Source organism: Podarcis muralis, chromosome 10 (genome assembly GCF_964188315.1).
Source record: "Podarcis muralis chromosome 10, rPodMur119.hap1.1, whole genome shotgun sequence".
Lineage (NCBI taxonomy): Eukaryota > Metazoa > Chordata > Lepidosauria > Squamata > Lacertidae > Podarcis > Podarcis muralis.
The window spans coordinates 33,206,275-33,214,461 of NC_135664.1; positions in this window are offsets into that span (position 1 = coordinate 33,206,275).

Below are 8,187 nucleotides of genomic sequence, written 5' to 3' on the forward strand. Positions count from 1 at the left end.
TGATTCGGTGCTGTCATCTTTGCAAGGACATAGGCGTTTTTTGTGTGGAATCTGTTGGAATCGTCCCTCAAGTGCAGCTGAGGGCAATACATTCAGTCTTGCGAGGGTAAAGGCACATCTATATTTTGGTATTGCTAGATTATACAGATAGGGAGCCAGAGAATCAAAGTGGGAGGATGGGAAATGGTCATACCATGGGCAAAATTTCCTTGTTGTGACCAAGTTGTTCTGACGCTCGATATCATTTAGGCGTTGGCAAATTAAACTGTTACTATGACCCACGGTGAGTAGCTGCTGTGGGGATAAACCTCAAGAGTGATGGACAATTTTAGACCAAGCACTCTTGTGACAGTCTTGTTGCACTAGGGATATTAGACCGGGAGGATTTGAGTTTCGGCAAAGCCAGATGTTAAGTGTCCTGAGCCAGATCCATAATTCTACCAAGGGGAGATTGACTTCTAGGTGCAATGATGCGTTTGGGACACAGGGTGGTACAGAAAAAGATTGCCTTGAGAACTTTGATTGGGCAGCTTCCGTGGAACCATGGTAAGTGCCAGTCCAAATCTGAGCTCCATATAATAGCTGCGCTAGGGGTTTAGCTGTGGATAGGGACTTACATGGCAAGGCCCTGGGCCCCACAGCTCCCTTAGATAATAAGTACACGGACATGAATGTTTAGGTTAATGGGATAAAATAGGCCACAACTTTATTGGCCACGCCCCCGGCTATCCTGATTGGTCAGCCAGGGGGCGTGACACAGCTGGGGGTCCCTATGATGCGGGCGGCATCCCTCCACCCACAGCTAGGTCACTAGGAGGTCCTGGATGTCCTCCCGCAATGCCGCCCCCTCGGGGAAGGGGAGTGGACATATTTGTTAATGGGGTGCCCTTTTCAAGATGGATCCATTGCTGGACAGATAACTGGAGACCCACATCATTTTATTGTCTCACTCATTTGTAACATGCAGCACCCAGGACTAATATACGTATGTTGAGATACGTATCTTGGAAGGAATTTCTTGCACTGTGTGTTAATCCTATCCCCACAGTACACGATGTATCCACAGCCTCCTGCCAAGGAAAATAAAATGCACGACATTCTTAGGCTAAGCTCCATTTCCAAAGCAATTAAACTGGCTGTTGCTAATTAATACAAATGTCCTTAATACATACGAGACCCCTGACATGCATCTTAGCTCAGGAAACAAAGGTGCTGGGGAGGAAAAACCTCATCTCGTGAATGAAGACTCCACAATTACAAAATATTTTCAGCGCATACTGTCCATTTATCTCATCCTCTCTGGGGCGGGGGGGAGCTTTTAAAACAAACTCTCTTTGTTTCATCTGCTTCTTTTGGCTTTTTTTGGCTTTTGGGGGGAAACCCAGCCAGATGGGCGGGGTATAAATAATAAATTATTATTATTATTATTATTATTATTATTATTATTATTATTATTATTATTACTTTTAACCTTTAAAGCAGGGACATGGATTGTTGGCTCTCCCAAACCAGAAATGGCGTGGCATGGAAGATCACCACATTGATGTTGTACCCGCCATTTATAAAATATCCCCTTGATGGTTCTAAAAACAAGCTTATCTCATGCTATATTTCTGCCAGAATTATACTGGTCAATCTGTTCAGATGTGAGGAATTCTGGTGGACAGGGAGATATATAAGGTACAGATCACTGGAGCTCAGAAATGACTATTGTCACTGGACCTCGAATGTCTGGTAACTTAGTTCCTAATACTTTGCTAAGGATCCTTGCTACCCACCCCACATAACTGATCACAAGACACTGCACATGCCCATCATTTGAATGGCAATGCCCATCAGCTTTGAGGGTCCCTGGTCCCCTCAAATATTTTAGGGGAGTCAAAAGGACGTCACTCCCCAGGATTTGGCTACTACAGTAGATGTGTACCTGAGGCTGAAGAGAAAGGGCATTTGTTTCTATTTTTAACAGACCGGCTAAACATATTCTCTGAATAGTAAAGGTAAAGGGACCCCTGACCATTAGGTCCAGTCGTGGCCGACTCTGGAGTTGCGGCGCTCATCTCGCTTTATTGGCCGAGGGAGCCGGCGTTTGTCTGCAGACAGCTTCCTGGTCATGTGGCCAGCATGACCAAGCTGCTTCTGGCGAACCAGAGCAGCGCATGGAAACGCCATTTACCTTCCCGCTGGAGTGGTACCTACGGTATTTATCTGCTTGCACTTTGATGTGCTTTCGAACTGCTAGGTTGGCAGGAGCAGGGACCAAGCAACGGGAGCTCACCCCGTCGCGGGGATTCGAACCGCCGACCTTCTGATCGGCAAGTCCTAGGCTCTGTGGTTTAACCCACAATGCCACCCACGTCCCATGCCACCAACGTCCCTATTCTCTGAATACCAATTCAGTAATTGAAAAGCCTCACAGGGCAGTCAGTGTACCACCATAATTAGACTCTGAACTGACAACACTAATGTTTGCTTTGTACATTGCTCTCTTAAGGAAGAGTAAGTTTAAGCTATGGCATTACTACTCTAGGAACTCACACAATACTGGATTCGTATTTTCCCTGATACAACCCAAGATGTTGTGGATAAAAGAAAGGTTGCTTGTTTTTCTAAAGCCAAAGGTTTTGAGCTGTAGAGAGAAAAGCAGACTTTCTATCAAAAAATAATAATCATATTGCTTTATGCACTAAATAGATGGGCAGACAGAGCAATTCTCTCTTTTATCCATGCATAATTTTTATTGGTTTACAAAAATCAAAATACAAAACAAACTATATCAATGCTCTTATTATTTTACAAGAAGACTTCCTTCTGCCGTTCCACGGATCGTCCATAATAACAGTGAGATAAATCCGCATTTCTTACTATATAATGCCGTAAACCCTTCTCATTCATCCATTCTCCTTTGGCATTACCCTTTGCTTCTTACAAAGCACCTTTAAAGCCCACTAGTGTTATCTGTTCATCGGTTAAGCTTTCCAGATATTCCGTAAAACTTTCCCAATCTTTAACAAACCTCTGATCTTTTATATATCTTATTTTTCCTGTCATCCTGTCCATCTCCACGTAGTCTAGTAATTTGGCTCTCCATTCCTCTATTGTCGGCAAACTTTCTTGTTTCCAATTTTTGGCTATTAGTACCCTTGCTGCCGTTGTTGCGTATTGGAACAGTTTGTGATCTTTCTTCTTTATCTCCGTTCCTACCAAACCTAGCAGGAACGCCTCGGGTCTTTTAGCGAAGGTATATCTTAGTATTTTCTTTATTTCATTATATACTCCCTCCCAAAACCCTTTGACCTTTTGGCATTCCCACCACATGTGGTAGAAGGACCCCTCCCTTTCCTTGCACTTCCAACATTTGTTACAGGATCCGTACATTCTGGCTAATTTTACCGGGGTCAGGTACCAGCGATAAAACATTTTCATTAAATTCTCTTTGAGTGACACACAGGCCGTAAATTTTAGATGTTGTTTCCAGAGTTTTTCCCACTCTTCAAAATAAATATTACGGCCAAGATCTTTAGCCCAATGTGTCATTACCGCCTTGACCTCCTCATCACCTAAATTCCAATCTAATAGTTGCTTATACATTTTGGATAGGGTTTTTGTATTATTCTCCAGAATCTCGGTTTGAAATCTAGACTTTTTGTCAGCGTATCCTTTGTCTTTGACATCTTTCCTGAACATATCACTTATCTGGTGGTGGTGTAGCCAATCATACACTTGGGATTTGACCTGCTCAAACGGCCTCATTTTCCACCTTCCTTCCTCCTTCGTTAGCAGTTGTTCGTAGGTTGCCCAGTTGGCTCTCATGTTTGTCTTTTTAACGGACATAACCTCTAATGGAGACAGCCATTGGGGTGTTCTGGGTTCTAGCACATCCTTGTATCTTTCCCAGACCTCCATCAGGGGGCCCCTAAGTATATGATTCCCGAATGCCTTATGCCCTTTCTTCTTCCCATGCCACAAATAGGCATGCCACCCGTATCGATTGTCGTGGCCCTCTAGGTCTAGCACTTCCCTATCTTCCAGTTTTATCCATGTTTTAACCCAGCATAAACAAGATGCCTCGTAATATAATTTCAGGTCTGGAAGAGCGAAGCCTCCCCTCTCTTGCGTATCCGTTAGTAATTTAAATTTTACTCTCGGCTTCCTCCCCTGCCAGATATATCTAGAAATCTCTCTATGCCAGGTTTTAAATATCTTTGTACCTTTGATAATCGGGATGTTTTGAAATAGAAATAGGATTCTTGGTAGAACCGACATTTTGATTGTTGCTATTCTGCCCCAAAATAACAATTTAAGCCGACCCCACGTTTCTATGTCCTTCTTGACTCCTTTCCATACTGCATCATAATTATTTTTGAATAGATCTATATTTTTTGGTGTTATCCATACCCCTAAGTATTTCACCTTCTTTGTCACTTCTATTCCTGTTTCTCTTTGTAATTCCTCTATTTTATCTGTTTGCATATTCTTGCCTATTATTTTTGTTTTCCTTTTATTTAGTTTAAAGCCCGCTACTTCCCCGAATTGGTCAAATTCTCTGAGTACCTCTTTTAATGAATCCAGTGGGTCTTCCATTGTTACAACTAGATCGTCTGCAAAAGCTTTAGTTTTGTGTTCATGTTGGCCGACCCTGATTCCTTTAATCTCCTTGTTGTCTCTGATGGAATCCAGTAAAACCTCTAATATCGTTATAAATAACAGTGGGGACAGTGGGCATCCCTGTCTTGTTCCTTTGGTTACTGTTATTTCTTCCGTCTCCACATTATTTATCATCAGTTTTGCTCTTTGTTCCGTGTAGATTGCTTTTATCCCATTATAAAATTCAGTACCTACTTCCATATGCTCCAATTGCCTCAGCAGAAATTCCCAATTTACATTGTCGAACGCTTTCTCAGCGTCCACGAATAGCAGTAAACCTTGTTTGTCACACCTTTCTGTTAAGTATTCTATAATATTAATAATATTTCTTATATTATCTTTCATTTGCCTACCCGGCAAGAAGCCGGCTTGGTCTCTGTGGATATTTTTTACTAAAATTGCTTTGAATCTTCTTGCCAGGACTCCCGCAAAGATCTTATAATCTATATTTAATAGGGAAATAGGTCTGTAATTTTTAATTTGCTCTAAATCTGAGTCTTGCTTTGGGATTAGTGTAATCAGTGCCTCCTTCCACGTCTCCGGTATTTCTCTTTCCTTAAGAATATTGTTCATTACTTCTTGTAGTGGATCCAGCAAAACCTGTGCCATTTCTTTGTAATATCTACTAGTGAACCCATCTGGGCCTGGGGCTTTCCCATTTTTTAGGTCCGTTATAATTGCTTTAATTTCCTCCGTCTCAATTGGGGCGTTTAATTTCTCTTTATCTACTGTGGGAATCTTATTAGTGTTCTTTGATGTTAAGTATCTCTCTATTTTTCTCGTCTTGTTCTTTCCTGTATTTTTAAAAAGCTCTCCATAGAAATCCAGAAAGGCTCTCCTTATTTCTTTAGGTTTATTTATCTCTTCTCCTTCCACCACTATCCTATTTATCGTATTCTGTTCCTTTCTTTTTTTCAATTGCCAAGCTAGTAACTTCCCCGTTTTGTTGGCATATTCGAAATTCCTCTGTCTCAATCTTTTGATTTTCCATTCTATCTCTCTGTTTATCAACATTGTATATTGGGATTGTAAGACTTTTATGTTCTCTTTTATTTTCTTATTTTTGGGGTTTTTAATTAGTTCCTGTTCATTCTCTGCTAATTGTTGCATAATTTCTTTTTTCCCTTTTTCCCTTCTTTTGTTCTTGATTGCACTCTGTTGGATAAAGAAGCCCCGCATCACCGCCTTACCTGCATCCCACACCACTTTTAATTTTGTGTTATTGCCTAAGTTATCTTCGAAATATTCTTTTAGTCTATTTTGAGCCTTTTCTACTACCTCTTGGTCATCCAGTAAATAATCCTTCAGTTTCCATCTGTTTAATCTACTTTCCTGCCCTTTTAGTTCCATTTTTAGTGGGTTGTGATCTGAGATTGTTCTGGCCTGGATCTCCGCCCGTACCGATCTTGAGGTTAGCTCTTTCGAGATCCATATCTGATCTAATCTTGATGATGAATCATTGGGTTCTGAATGGAAGGTATATTGCTTATCTAGGGGGTGTTTGAATCTCCAAATGTCTACTAGGTTACAATTTTGAACCAAGGAGAAGAACGTTCTGGGTAGCTTCCCTTCTCTTCCCTTTGTATCTCTCAATCTATCCATTTCTAACGACACCACTCCATTCATATCTCCCAATAGTATGATTTTCTGGTCAGCGTAATCAAGTAGTTGTTCTTCCAACCTCCCATAAAACTCTGACTTGTTATCGTTAGGCGCGTAGATTCCCACTATTATTATCTTTTCTCCCTGCCAGTTAACTTGCACAGCTGATATCCTTCCTTCTTCATCTTTAAATAACTGTTTCACTTCTATTTGTTTGTTTATATAAATCACCACCCCCCTCTTTTTGTTCCGGTCTGAGGAAATAAACTCATTCCCCAGTCTTTGATTAATCAGGATTCTTTTATGCTTCCTCGCGATATGGGTCTCTTGGAGACAAATGACGTCCAGACCTTCCTTCTTCAGAATATGCTCAATTCGATTCCTCTTTCCCTTATCGTTCATCCCATTAACATTCCAACTATATACCTTTAGCACCATTGTGATTTAATTAAGGGAAAAGAAAGAACTTAATGGAAAAGAAAGAACAGCTGTTGCTTCTTTTTAAACTTCCTTTGAAGCTTCCTCTCCCGTCCCTCCCCCCTCCCCCTCCCCCCCCCCGAGCTCCCCGACTCCCCCTCTGGATCTCCCTCCGGTCCCACTCCCTCTCTTTTACTCTTTTCTTTTTGCGGTTTTAGTTCTTTATATTTCCTTAAGAATTTATCTGTTTCTCCTGGATTTGTCAATTTTTGCCTCTTACTCCTATATGTAAAGGAGATGCCTTCAGGAAACTCCCATTTGAACTCAATGTTGTTTCTTTTGAGTATCTGTACCAGTTCTTTGTAGGAGTCCCTACGTTTCAACAGCCTGACTGGAATATCTTTAAAGATTATTATGTTATTTCCTTCGATATTAAACCTTTTCTCTCTATTTTTGTAGAGAATCCTGTTCCTTATTTCTCTATCTTTGAATATGATCAGGCAATCTCCTACAAATTTTTTATTCCTTGGGGGCTTAGCTTTTAGTCTGAAAGCCGACTGGACTGCCCTTTCTACCTCTTCCGTTGGTATCTCCAACCAAAGAGCTAGTTCTGTTATTAGTTTCTCCTTTATATTCTCTCCCTGAGATTCGGGTATACCTCTCATCCTAAGGTTAGCCTCCCTCTGCCTTAGTTCATTCAAAGCAATCCAGTCTTTCATATCTTCTTGACTCTTATTCAATTCCAGTATCTCAACTTTGATTTTTTCTTCCTCGCGTCTTACATCTTTCAATTCTACTCTTGTCTTTTTCAGACCTTCCTCCACTGTCTGTGTCCTCCTGAATACCTCTTTGAGTTGACTCTTCAATTCGTTAACTGTTTCGTCTAATTTCTTATCTACTTCCCCAATTCTGTGTTCTACTTGTTCTAACTTACGTTCTACATTTTTCTCACTCTCTTTTATCTCCGCAAACATTCTTAGAATCTCTGCTCTGAAATCCCCTTCCTGCTTTGATCCCTTTCTTTCCACTGGTGTTCCCCCTTCGGGTCTTTTCCCAGTGTTTGACATTCTTAATTTTATCCAGTACTAAGTACAACAAACAGTATAGTTATAACGTTCTTGGCCAAGTTTCAATTCGCCCTGATAAACCCGACCCTCGGTTTTTGGCAGTCTTTAAATTGCACTATGGTCGGTTTATTCCTTTTCGCCGTGTTATACCCTTGGGAATATCAGAGAGGGTCCTGCAGTCTTAGAGTTCAGAGATTTGGAAGTTCTTATGTCCACAAAAAAGGGGTATACTTTCAGACAGCACAGTGGGATCTTATAGCAGTTATGTTAGAGGAATTAATTTTGCAGATGATGGATTGAGGGTCTCACCTTCAGAATCTCCACTCTGTTCTATCTGGGGGGTACCATAAGAAGGGGAGGGAGGCAGGGGAGGGTGCGGGGGAGGGTGCGGGGGAGGGTGAGAGGAGAGGAAAAGGGGGGCTGAGGAGAGGATGCGAAACTGCTGGGGTAGAAG